The 13,287-nt window shown below is 44.2% G+C and overlaps 1 protein-coding gene across 4 annotated transcripts in view; it reads left to right on the plus strand.

The window, feature by feature from the left end:
* The window catches only part of FOXP2 (forkhead box P2), a 595,587-nt gene that overhangs the window by 182,836 nt on the left and 399,464 nt on the right, over nucleotides 1-13,287 (plus strand). The window lies entirely within an intron of this gene.

Consider the following 13,287-nt stretch of genomic DNA (forward strand, 5'->3'; position numbering starts at 1 on the left):
TTCAACGTTTTGGATGTTATGCCAAATCATACTTAAGCTTTTCTGAACTGTGGTTTGGCATGATGTCCGAATTCAGTGAGAGTCTAGAGCACACTGTAAGCTGTCTTCTTTATTAAGAAGGTATTGTTGTGTTCAGCTAGGCCCCTGTGTCTTTCAAGCAGAGTTTTGTAGTGTCAAGGGAGAATTTTTTTTTCCTCCACAGTTACTTCGCTCTGCCTTGCTTGCTTATTCACTGCTGCCTTGTTTTACTCTAGTGTTCTCAGTGCTACTCACAGCACAGTAGGTCTAATATAGATTGACGCCTTTGCCAGAAGACTGATTGAAACTTGTGTCTCATAGTTGCTAACGTTCATTGAACCATTTTATTGAAGATAAAGTAAATAAAATAGATTGCCATATGAGAATTCTCTGAAATCAAATGGAATAATTTGACAGGTTTAAGCCCATGAAAAAGGCAATGCGCTGAAGCAGATGGGAATATTCTCTATGCAGAGCATATCAGGAAAAAGTTTTTATTTTGTGTGATATGATCTGATAAGTACAAGCAACTACACCCAAAATTGTAATGTTGAGAATTTGTTAATAAGATGTAAAAATGATTAATAAACTTTAGATGTTTAAACATACTTAAAACATTATGAAAAAGAATTATGCAGGTTTCTCAACTGCTTGTGTGAAATTTCAGCACACAGATTGTCGTTTATAGATTTGTGTGTGTGTGTATGTGTAAAATATTATTTTACAGTTCATAGTATGTTCTGAAAATACAGACAACAGACTTGTCAACCCTGTGTAACTGCGTTGAAATCTGTAATGCACTACAATGAAAGAGAAATTATGGTTGGCAAATCACTTGAACTATTTTGTTCACTTATTGCATTGCTAGATTTTACATTTGTGATAGAAATCAGTAGGGATGTATGAGGATTTTGTTTCGGTTTGCAAATCATCTGAATTTCCCCTGTTTGGAACCCTGAATGCAAATGGGAGTGCATTTTTTTTAAAAAAAATGTTTGCACTTCCCAAAGGAGACACATTTTCACCCTTTAGTCAATGGGAGAAAAGTGCACCCTTTTGAAAAATGTGCACAGAAATGCATATTTTTCCTGTTTGAAATGTACACTTTCTGTATGAACTGAAAAACATGTCACAAACAAAAATAGAGTGAGCCAAGTCAAGCTTCGAGGTGAAGTTCGGAGAATTTTGGTGAGCTTGAACATCCCTGGTTCTCCCATTCCTACAGATCAGCTTATGCTCTAGAATTTTTTCCCACCATTTCCAGCTTACGTAAGTTAACATAAGAATGCAATTTCTCCTACTCTTGTTTGTTTGTCTTCTCAGTCTCCTCCAGCCTGTACAACTTGTAACCAGCCAAGCTGCATATAATCCACCAGCCATGAATTGCGGCCTGACTGGTGCTTGGCAGCCCTTCTGTTTTTATTGACCTGGGTAGGCAGCAAAAGTGGGGAATTTATTGATGTTCTGCTAAGCTGCCATACATGAATAGTTGGTTGTATTTGGCTTCATGGGGCACAAGATGTGCTGTTTTATATGAACAATGCCTTATCATGTTTTTTCCTGGCATGTGCAATCTCACACACATGCACTCACTCATCTCCTTCCAAACTGGCTTGAGATACATTCTCTTTACCCCTTAGGGCACACCTATGTTACTGTTATAGGAAGATATTATCTTCTGCAGTTACGGGCACCTCTCCTCTTTCTTTTTTCTTGGCTTGGTAATTCCCTATATATGAGACTCATGGTCATGGAAAATATAGACTGGTGTTGGTCATGAAAAATATGGGTTTTGATTAGGAATTTGAATCATGCATCATGTAGGTGTTTTGAGAGGCAGTTCTGAGCATATGGGCTGCAAGAAAGAAAGAGGGAATCTATAGAGGGAATAGGAGACCTTCTGACGGTAGAGGGTGGTGGAGCTAGAGGAGCAAAGAGCATCGGCAGGGATGTATCAAGATATAAGAGCAGGGAGTTAAGTGGAGTCAAAGCCATGTCCTTTGAAGTTTGTCAGGGATGCCTCTGAGCATAGGCAGTGGCAAAGTAGCTCAGATTCCGAAGAGGAACCGCAAAACATGGGGGAGGAACTTTCCCAGGCTCTTCTAAAGACAGGGAGAGACAGACTCCTCAGGTTTCAATAGTCCAGCTGGACGGAGAGGGCCTCTCTTTACACCCCCTGTGAACAGGGAGAGGTGGGGCTTGGAGAGCCTGAATTCTTAGATGCCAGGCACAGATGCAGAGCCAAGAGAGAGATGGCAGGGGCGGAGCTTAGGCGATCTGCTCGGTTGGCCTGGCGGGAATAGCTACGCACAGAGACCTCACAAGATAGAGGGAGATTCCTCCCCCCCCCCTTAAGTTGGGAAAGTGTGCCTGCCTTTTCTCAAGTGGTGGGCAACTTTCAACCTTCGTAGCTTCCCTTTGAACTCCCTGAAGGCATTTCTTTTGTAGACTGTGAGTTACTGACAATTTGCATCTGTATGACCCATTGAAGTAAAAGGATTAAAGATCCGTGGATAGAAGCCTCTTGTCTGCGTTTTGATTTGGCTATTTGAAGTTCAGCAGAGGCAAAAAGGGAACCCAGACAAAGTTAAAGACAAGGAGCTTGTGCTGAATTTGAGAGTGGACAGGAAGTCAGCTACCTGAGCCATTTCTCCATTCCAGATGTCAACTAGGGCTTTGATAGAATTGCCTGCAAAGGTGTCAGGAAAATCTCCAAGAGATGGCAGGAAGCTGTTTGAATCCCACAGTCTCCTGGGTCAGACCTTCTTAATTGGTCCCCCACCTCTGCAGAGGCTGTGAATCCCAGCAGGTCTAAACCCTACCAGGTAGTGATCTGTCTATGATAATGGAACTATTGAAAGTTCCTCCATCACCATCTTCCTACCCTGCACAGAAAACCAGATCCAGAGTGTGCCTTGACATCAATTGTGACAGACCCCTGGTTGCTATGGAGACCATGAAGTCCTGAGCCACTCCTGACAAGGCAACCTCAGCATGTATGTTGAAGACTCCCAACACAACCAACCAGCTATCTCAGCACCACACCAAAGACTAACTTGGCCAGCTCAGGAAGGGAGACCGTTGGGCAATCGGATGGGTACCATTTCTGTGCCAAACCCTTCTCCTACCCCTTGCATTACTTCCCTTCTCTCAACCTCCTAGAGTCTTGAACACTGTAAAATGGTGCAATGCTCTGCTACAAATCCTCCCAATTTCTTATCAGAAAAAGGTAGTCTGGATTCTAAACTGATGGAAAAGCTTCTATCCCTCATATAAAATCACACCCATAGAGCATGCTTGTAGGAGAGGGAGAATTTCTGTAACTTTACCACTTAATAAACATTGTTTTGTTCTACAAAACAAAACAAATAACAAAGATTTTATTCAGTGCTGGCGTTATTGTCAAAACCACTGCCATATTAAAATCATACTTTTTAGGGAGAAATGAGTAGACTGTACCAATACTGTATTATGAAACTCATGGTCTCTAAGCCAGGGCCTTGTTTGCCTGTTCAATAATTCAGCCCGTGACAAGATGTCCTTGATCTCCATTGTGAGAAAAAATAAATAAATCATGTGCAGGGCCAAGTACAGATATTCTTGATAGTTCCACAAGCTTTCCAGAGACCATCTGATGGAGTTCACAAGCCATCGGTGGTCAGGAGACCACAGTTTGAGGACTTCTAACATAGACTATTCAATACCTAGTGACTGAACCATTATCCATATGTATAAGTATATATTAGTCACTTTGAGAGCAACAGTTACAGGTGTAAGCCTGTGGTTTCTGTACTGGAACAACCTTGACAACTTTGACACCACTGCATGGATTCAGGAAAGCATTACTCTCGAGGTAACAGTTAAATGTATAGGTAATGTTCAGTATTACTTATCTGTTCTGTGTCCAAAATTGTTCCATAAATAATTTTTGGTGTGTTCCTGCTGGGTCCCATGTAGCCGGCTCAGGTCAACTCAGCCTTCCATCCTTCTGAGGTCGGTAAAATGAGTACCCAGCTTGCTGGGGGAAAGGTAGTCATGACTTGGGAAGGCAATGGCAAACCACCCTGCTATAGTCTGCCATGAAAACACCAGCGAAAGTGGCGTCCCTCTAGGAGTCAGCAATGACTCGGTGCTTGCACAGGAGGAACCTTTCCTTTTTTCCTTTCCTGCTTTACTCATTTGTAAAATGTTTAACTATTTGCCTAAGTATTTAATTAGAATGTAACTTTTTGAAAATTAACATTTTTTCTCTGTTTTATATATAATTAATTTTAGAGTTCACTGTCTTGAAGTCTAAGCTATTAGCATGTTAATAGATAACAAATCTCAATTCTCTTCCTCTAAGGAGAGTCCTAGTAGCATGGGCTTAAGCCTACGATAAACTACTTGTCCAAAAACATAACAATTAATAGAATAATATGATGAAAGAAGCAAAGTTTGTATGTATTTACGCAGTCGTGGTGGAAAAATGGAAAATGGGGGGATGTGTCTTGAAATATTTGCTTTAAGATATACTTACATTATTGCTTCTCTTGAGGTGATTATTTTCTTTGGTTGATGTAAGACAAGATTTTTTAAAAGTGGGCTTGACCTCATTTGACCTTTCTGACATTCAGTCAGTTAAAAGGTTTGTAAGATGCTTAATTACCAAACGGTATGATCATTATTTATCTCATCATTTGATATATAACGTCAAGTGAATTGCCTCCCTGGAGTGCACTGTTTCACAGATCAATAGATTTAGTAAGAGCTTGAAGGAGAGCTTTAAACAGTCACGGTACTGAAAGTGTATCCTGCTCATAATATGGTTTATGTAGATGTTTGATGTGAATTTGATGAAGTTACTTTGTTTACTCCTTAGCAATATACATTATTTGTATTGGTTTACTTTTTCCATTACATTTATTATTTTGCTGAAATTAAAATACGCAAGTAACTGCTGTTCTATACTATACATAGCTGTATATATGTATTTCTGGCCCTAATATTAAACACTTATTCAGTCCTGCTGCTCCATGGAGGGTATATTCTAAATCTTTGTGGTGACACCATGCTTTGATCCATCACGGAAAATGGCGGCCTCTAGATATTAAATGTATACTTGTGTTAAATATTTTTTAATGGCAGCAGGTAGGTGTCCCATTTTGTGCGCCTTTTGCGGGGCGGGGGGGCAGGGGAGCTTCGTTCCGCCACGGATTTCGGGGGGCTGAATGCACCGGCATTCAGCCTCACCGAGATCCATGGCGGAATTCTCTGACATCCCTACTGCTCGGATGGCGAATCAACAGCTACACCCACACCAAAGCAACTACTCTTGGTACCAACAGTTGCACAACCTAGTCATCTCCAGTTTCTGACTCCAATTCTGAAGAAAATGCAACTCCCATGACAACTTCTCAGGTGACATTCTGTGCATGGGGTCAGTATCAGAAGGAGAATCCAGGAATGTTTCTACCTGGAACACTACCAGCCTTCTCCTTAGGACTGTTCTCTATGTAGGGTTAGATTCCCTAGAGATTGAGAAACCTCACCAGCCTCATCTGCCTCATCAGGGAGCTTCCTCCAGCATCACTACAACATGCCATGGGAGTATAGATCCCCTTCATACTACTGTGAGGACCGCTCTCCACCATGAACACATCATTCCTCCTCCTGGTGGTATCATGACTACAAGAATAGAAACGCCCAGCATCACTACTCATGCCACCGACATTCTCGTTTCCCCATGCACCATCAACCCACACCATATCTAAACCACTTGATACACCTGATAGTTACCAGCAACTACTATGATACCTAAATTTACCAGCTTGCAACTTGTTTTACACCCTCATCTTCCAGCTAACTTCTTCCAAGATGTAATCCTTCCAAAGCTCCCGGAAGCCACTCCAGCAGCTGCTGCACCCCAACCATTGTCAGCAACTTCTCTAGTTAAAACCTCACCAGCCACTAACCTGGAACCACCTTCTAACCTGTGTTCCAAGGATCGTTCCTTGAGGCAGGATGATTATTGCTCCCATTCATCCTCTTCTTCTGTGGTGGCTTCAACCTCCTCCCTGGATGCTACTGTCAGGGATCAAAACCCTCTCTCTCTCTCTATCGCAGAATAGATACTGTGAATGGCAAAATCCTTGGTGCTAGAGATTAAGGCTCCATCAGTTTAGGGATGGCGGAGAATTCCGCCACGGATTTCAGTGAGGCCGAATGCACTGGCATTCGGCCCCCTGAAACCTGTGGTGGAACGGCCTCTCACCCCCTGCCCCCCCGCGGAATCCCCCCTGGGACTAAGCTTACCTGGGGCGGATGTTCCGGTGGTGGCGGCGTCAGCTGGTCTCTTGGCTGGCTGCTGCAGACTCAAATGGCGGCCACCACGCCATTTGCGTAGCTGCCTTTGCCATGATAGGCTACGTAAATACTTACGTAGCCTATCACGGCAAGCAAAAAGCAAACAAAACCACGTACGCAAATGGTGGCGGCTATGGCGGCCGCCATTTGCGTTCCCTTTTTTCCGCAGTTTTAGCCTACGTAAATATTTACGTAAGCTATTATGGCGAAAAAACGAGGAACGCAACTAGCTTAGTGGGCACTATTTGCATTCCTTTTTTTTCCGGCTGTAATAGCTTATATAAATATTTATGCAGGCTAAAACGGCGGGGAAAAAAGGAACGCAAATGACGCCCACTACGTTATTTGCGTTCCTCTTTCTTTCGCCGTAATAGCTTACGTAAATATTTACATAGGCTAAAACTGCGAAAAAAAGGGAACGCAAATGGCGGCCGCCGTAGCCGCTGCCATTTGCGTATGCAGGGGGTTTTTTTCCGGAAGGTTGCCCAGCGGCCGGATGTCCGGCTACGGCCGGATCAGGATTTCGGGGGGAGGTGTGGAGCGCCTCCCCACCACTGTGAATCATCCCATCAAAACGGTAAGTGACTTTCGTACATCCCTACATCAGTTCCAGTCATGGATCCAGTATATCAGAGAGTTCAACTGGACTTAGCCCCCCTGTCACTATTCCCATGCTCCAAACACTCTTGGATATCATTAAGCAATCATCGTTGAAACTTTCCACCATGCACCCTATATGGGGGTATGTAGGGTTCAGGAAGAAGACTGCTCTTTCCTCTTTAAACACCCCACGCACCCTTACTCCATAATAGTGGAGCTATTATGGAGTTTATAATAGTGGAGGTATTCCAATCCAAGTGCAGACAACCCCCCCACTCTGTTCCTGTTGACTTAGAGGGGAGAAAAGTAGACTCAGTGGGATGTAGGATCTACGCTACCATGGTTCTAGACCTTCGAGTAGCCAATTATAAGGCCTGCATGGCAGCCTGTCAACAGTTCCTGTGGGGAAAAGTGATGACCTTTTTCTGCAGCTTTCCGGAGGACATATGAAACCCGGCGATGATATTCCAGGCTGAAGCTCACAGGTTTTCCAGATAACAAATCAACATGGCCCACCATCTGGACAACTGTGGCTCCAAGACTATGGCATCTACCATATCACTACGACGCCATGCTCAGCATTGAATGGAAGGGCTTAACAAGCGGACTAGATCCAGGTTGGAGGACCTCCCATTTGATGGTGAAGGTCTCTTCAGTTCACCTATGGATGAAACCTTGTACCATGTTCACAAAATTAAAACATCCGTCTGAAAGATGGGAATGGGGATCCCAGTCCTCTTCAGCCTCCATGAATTGTCCATGTCCATATTGGCAATGCCAGGTGCCAGCATGATACCAGCCACATTCAGCTTTGAACAGAACATCTAAACCAAATTTATATACCTCCTTTCAATACAGACAGGCTTTTCAGGACAAAAAACACCAATTGACATGGGATAAATGTTCCGACTAATCCAAGGGTTGTCTTTGACTCTTGCAGACAGCCCGACTATCGGCCCTATTTTTCTCAGAGAGACAGACCTTTCTTTGCTGCTTGGAAAACCATCACCACCAATATGTGGGTTCCACCATCATCACTTGAGGTTACTCCATTGAGTTCGAGGACACCCATCCTACAGGAATCTTCTGCTTAATTCATCCTTTACCCCTCAAAGAAGAAATCACTATGCTTTTGAGTAGAAGTGTGATAGAAAGAATCACCTCCACCTAAAAGCTCACCATTTTTTTTCTCCAGGTACTTCACCATCCCCAAGAAGGATGGAGGTCTTTGACCTCTTCACAACCTTCAGGAGGTCAGTGGGTATATTTGCCAAGAAAATTCCAAATGACTGTGCTCTCCTCCATTCTCCCCTTACTGCATCAAGGGGACTGGTTTACCGTGATAGATCTCCACACCTATTTTCACATCTCTATTCACCTTGCCTTGCCCTGCTTCCTCAGGTTAGCCCTGGGCAACAAACTCTTCCAGTTCAAAGTTCTCAATTTCGGTCTGGCCACACCACTAAGGGTCTTCACAAAATGCATGCTGGTAATGGCAGCACACCTGTGGCTTCAAGGAATTGTCTTTTTTCCATATTTAGTTGATTGACTCCTTGTCGCTCCCTCATTCTCCAGGTCAACATCACCGTGACTCTTATCACTTCTGAAATCCCTCAGCCTACAGGCCAACAAGGAAAAGTCCTGCCTCATCCCATCTCAAACACAACAATTCATAGAAGCACTTTTCAAACCAGTCGAGCCTACATCTACCTACCCATAGACAGAACGGACATCCTGTCCACAAGGTGAAATTCAACCTTGGTTCCCAAGCAGTCACACTCTCGACCTCCTGGCTGGAACCATGGTGGTACCCCTCCAGCACACTTCCACATGAGGCCACTCCAGTCATGGTTCTTTTGGCCTTCATTCCTGTGATGGACTCCAAGACCCACCTTCTGGGCCTTCCCATTTGGTCTGACACTCTCAGGGATGGTGGATGGTTCTGATGCACCTTTTACACAGACTCAGTTTTCAGCATCTTCACCCTTCATTAATAATGACCACGGATGCATTCATTTTTAGCTGGGGGCTCCGCTGCAGTTCACTCAGGATCCATGGACAGTGGTACCAACAGGAACGAGGCCTATACATCAGTCAGGTCAAGCTGCTTGCAGTCACATAATCTTTCTGGGCACTCAAAACACATCACAGGATGATCCGTCCAAATTGTTATGGACAGCACCATGTCATCTTTTATATCAACAAACAAGGTGGAATGAAGTCTCTCTCCTTTCTATTGCTCAGTCTGAACTTCTGAGACTGGTGCATACTCTGCTGCATTATTCCTGTCGCTGTCCATCTTGCAGGAACACCAAACACTCTGGTGGACTCAGCATAATGGGCTCTACTCCTCATGAGTGGGAGCTGTTTCCAGCTGTTGCGTCCAACCTCTTCATGATGTGGGGCACCTCAACTATCGAACTCTTTCCATGAGCCTGAACTCGAAATGCAGTGCCTTCTGCAGCAGCATGGAGCATAAGCCAGATTCTCTTGGTGATGCTTTTCTCCAAGATTGGGGAAGCACCTTGACTTCTGCCTTTCCTCCCTTCCCTGTCAGATAGAGAACAACAGAGTACCTTGTATCTTAATAACCCTGTGCCGCCAAAACAACCGTGGTTTGTGACATTGCTCCTACTGTCTGGCCATGTTTTTTCTGTTTTCCTTGTTGACTAGACCTCACAGTGAACGGGAGAGATCAGGCAACCCAGCCTTGGAACTTCATGCTTCACAGCCTGGCGACCTAACTAGTTCTCCAAAGAGGTGTTGGAGGTGATGACTGCTGCATACAAACCCTCCTCCACTCAGGCCTCATACTGCAATTTTTTTTAGCTTTTCTTGCATCTTCGGGACAAAATATAGAGTCTTGTGGTCTCCCTCAAGTATTTGACTTCCTCCTTTCTCTAAAGAATAAAGGTCTTGCGTTCTCATTACTTAAGGTTTACTTAGCAGCACTATCTTCTAATCATCACAAGGCTGAGGGTTTCTCCCTCTACTCATGCCCTGATGTCAAATGTTTCCTTAAAGGATTCTCCAGTCTTCTTCCACCAGTCCCTCCATCTGTTCTGGCATGTAGCCTGTTGGTAGTCCTGGCGCAGCTAACACCAAAACCCTTTGAGCTGATGGCTACAGCCGACCTAAGGCTCCTCACTCTGAAGATGACCTTCCCTGTTGCCATTACTTTGACATGCAGAGCAAGTGTACTCTGTGCTCTTCGACATGATCATCCTTTCTTGATATTCCATAGAAATACAGTACTTCTGCACCCAGACTGTTCTTTCCTCCCCAAACTAGTTTCACTGTTCCATCTGGTTCAGAACATCACGTTACTGATTTTTCTTCCCCAATCTACCTCACTGTTGAAGATCAAACGTCACGTCACTCCTTAGACAGGCCCTCTTGTTCTATTTACAATGAACATTGTCCTTTCGAACAATCCCTTGTCTGTTTGTCTGTCACTCTGGCCTGAAAAGAGGGCACCCTGTATCCTCACAGCACTTTGCCAAGTGGGTGGTATCGAATATACTTCTCATTTACCAGCTCGCATGTCTCCCAGACCCCATCCAAGTATGTGGCCACTTGACTAGAGCCATAGGATCTTCTGCGGCTTTTCTCAGGGGCATTCTGCTTCCTCAGCTGTGCAGGACTGCAACTTTGGCTGAGCCATCTACCTTTATCAAACATTACCAGCTAGATATCAGGGCTCGTGCAGATGCAGCCTTTGGCAGAGCGGTTCTTTCTATGGTTTTGTTGTGATATCTCCCTCCTCTGGTAAGTCTCTTGCTTTTAAGTCACCCATATGTGTGAGTCACAGAGACCATAAAGGACAGATTGCTTTCCTGTAACTGTGGTTCTTCGAGTGGTCATCTGTGAACTCACATATACCCCTCCCCACTATGATCCCTTGCCCTCTTCTATTCCTCAGTTGCAGTGGACTCAGAACTGAGAGGTAGGTGGGAGCCATGCCCAGAGTGTGCACAGAGGCGGTGGGCAGAACTCTTGCCTAAACTCTGTTCAGGTCTAGAATGTTCCAAATGACAGTTTTGCAGAGGTGCATAACTCATATGTGTGAGCTCACCACTGATCACTCAAGGAACCACAGTTGCAGGTAAGCAATCTGTCCACAATATATGCATTTTTGTGTGCCACTTTGCACAATATATGCCTTTTTATGCAACTTCGCCTAATATACACATTTTTGTACACACGTTTCACTAATGCACACACTTTTGTACACAATTTTTGAGCTGAGAACTGTATTGCAAAATTTAGAGGAGTGTGGAATCCAGCGATAATGTTTTCCTCATATTTGTCGAAGAAGTGCGAATTAGGTCAGTTGACTTAAAAATGTGGACCAAACAAAATTCTCCCCCATCCCTAGCCCCTGTGATAAATAGAATTTTCAGGCACCAGTTTTTTTTTCACACTCACTTTTAATCCACAATCTAGTCAAAGATAAATTTCAGTGTGCAAAAAAAACTGAAGGTGGCCCACTTCTTTGGCTATGGGATTGTAAAATGAAGACCATATTTCTGAAGCTGTTTATCCTTCATGCCTAGTGAAAGAAATGTTCTCTCATGGGTGTTCTATTGATGTTGCAGCAAGACATTTTTCTGATTTTGAGAACAACCTGGAAAATATGTCAGGAAACTTTCATAGATTTAGATACTCACTATATGAGATTCTTGTAAATGTAAAATCTAATTTTGCTATGGTCTTTTGCACCAGCACTGTTCGAGGTCAAATGAACTTGTGTAAAGTACAAGCAGTGTCTTTGAGGCGGCACATTTTCCCCCTGTACTCTTTGTACAGCAGCTGTTGTATTTCAGGAAACCAAATAGTACCCATCTATGGTAGTACAAAGAAGTATGGGAAAATTATAATTCATACTGCTCCTTTCACTCATCTTAGCTGGATGCTCTTGTTCCAGTTTGTATAACCCTTTCCTTGTATTGTTGACACATGAATAAGTTGTTTGTGATGTAGAAAAATTCCTCTGCCAAATTCAGTTGTACTGTGGTAGGAGGACCGATTGGAAACTTACTGGATGGTGTTGTGTGACTTCCTTTATTAACTTCCTTCCTCTTGATAGGTTTCCACGCCGCCACCCCCAAACTGGTACATGATTTATTACTATGAGGCTACATAAAAATTGCTGTGCCACTTACGAAGCAACAGGAAACATGAAGCCTGGTCTGGCATGAACATCTTAACTCTACGTTGCTATACATAAAACCAAGAATGCTCCTTGACCCTGAGTTGTCCTTGGATCTTCAGGTGGTGGCAGTGGCAAGGAGTGCATCTGCACAATTACTCTTGGTGCTCAAGCTGCAGCCCATCCTGTGTTGGTCTGACTTGGCAATTGTTATCCATGCCTTGATTGCATCACACGTAGACCACTGCAGTGTGTTCTGCATGGGGCTAGGCCTGAAAAGTGTCCAGAAGCTTCAGTTGGTGCAAAATGCGACAGCTAGACTAGTAACCGGTACAAGGTATCGGGACCACATTACACCTGTCTTCAAAGACCTGCACTGGTTGCCAATTGCTTTCTAGCCTCAATTCAAGGTGCGGCATGTAACTTTTAGAGCCCTAAACAGCTTAGGGCCTAGCTATCTAAAGGACCACCTGTTTAATTATGAATCTGTCCAGTAATTAAGATCTGCAGGTGAAGCCCTCTTGAGGACACCGTTACCTGCACCGTTGGTCAGGAATGCATGAAAGTGGCATGGGTGGTATAATTATGAATGTTTTCTGCTGGTTATTAAAGTTGCCGTATTATTATAAACATTGGTCTATCTCATGCAGGACTGTCTACTTTGACAACAGCTCTCAGGTAGAGGTTTTTGCTAGCCTTGCTACCTGAGATTCATTAACTGGAGATTGAACTTGGTACGTTCTACGTGGGAAGTATGTGGGGCCGATCTACATTGTGCCCGCCATCGCAACAAATTCGGTGTCCTGTCAGGTTAAACGCTCTCGCATTAAAACGTGATTATCCACACTCAGCCATTTCCCCCATTGCAGTGCTTCATCGAATGCGTGAGCTCGGTTCACACTCGAGCGCTGCACTGTTTTCCTGCTCTTAAAGATGGCAGCTCTCATTGGAGGATGAGAAACTCTTCCTGTTTCTGCTGATTCCACGCCCACCGTGCAGCAGTGGTGCAGGAGGGGCTTGTCGTTTTCCACATGTTTTCCTGGCCTTGGGGAAAATGACTAGCTTGTCCCTTGCCACCACCGCTGTAGCAGGTGGGGGTGGAGGGAAGAAGGAGGCACCTATCCTCTTCTCCACCCCCACCTGCTGGAGGCCAGGGCGAGTGACTGGGGGGT

This window comes from Heloderma suspectum, chromosome 7 (assembly GCF_057233095.1).
Source record: "Heloderma suspectum isolate Gila_16-S chromosome 7, 16-S_ref, whole genome shotgun sequence".
In the NCBI taxonomy this organism is placed as follows: domain Eukaryota; kingdom Metazoa; phylum Chordata; class Lepidosauria; order Squamata; family Helodermatidae; genus Heloderma; species Heloderma suspectum.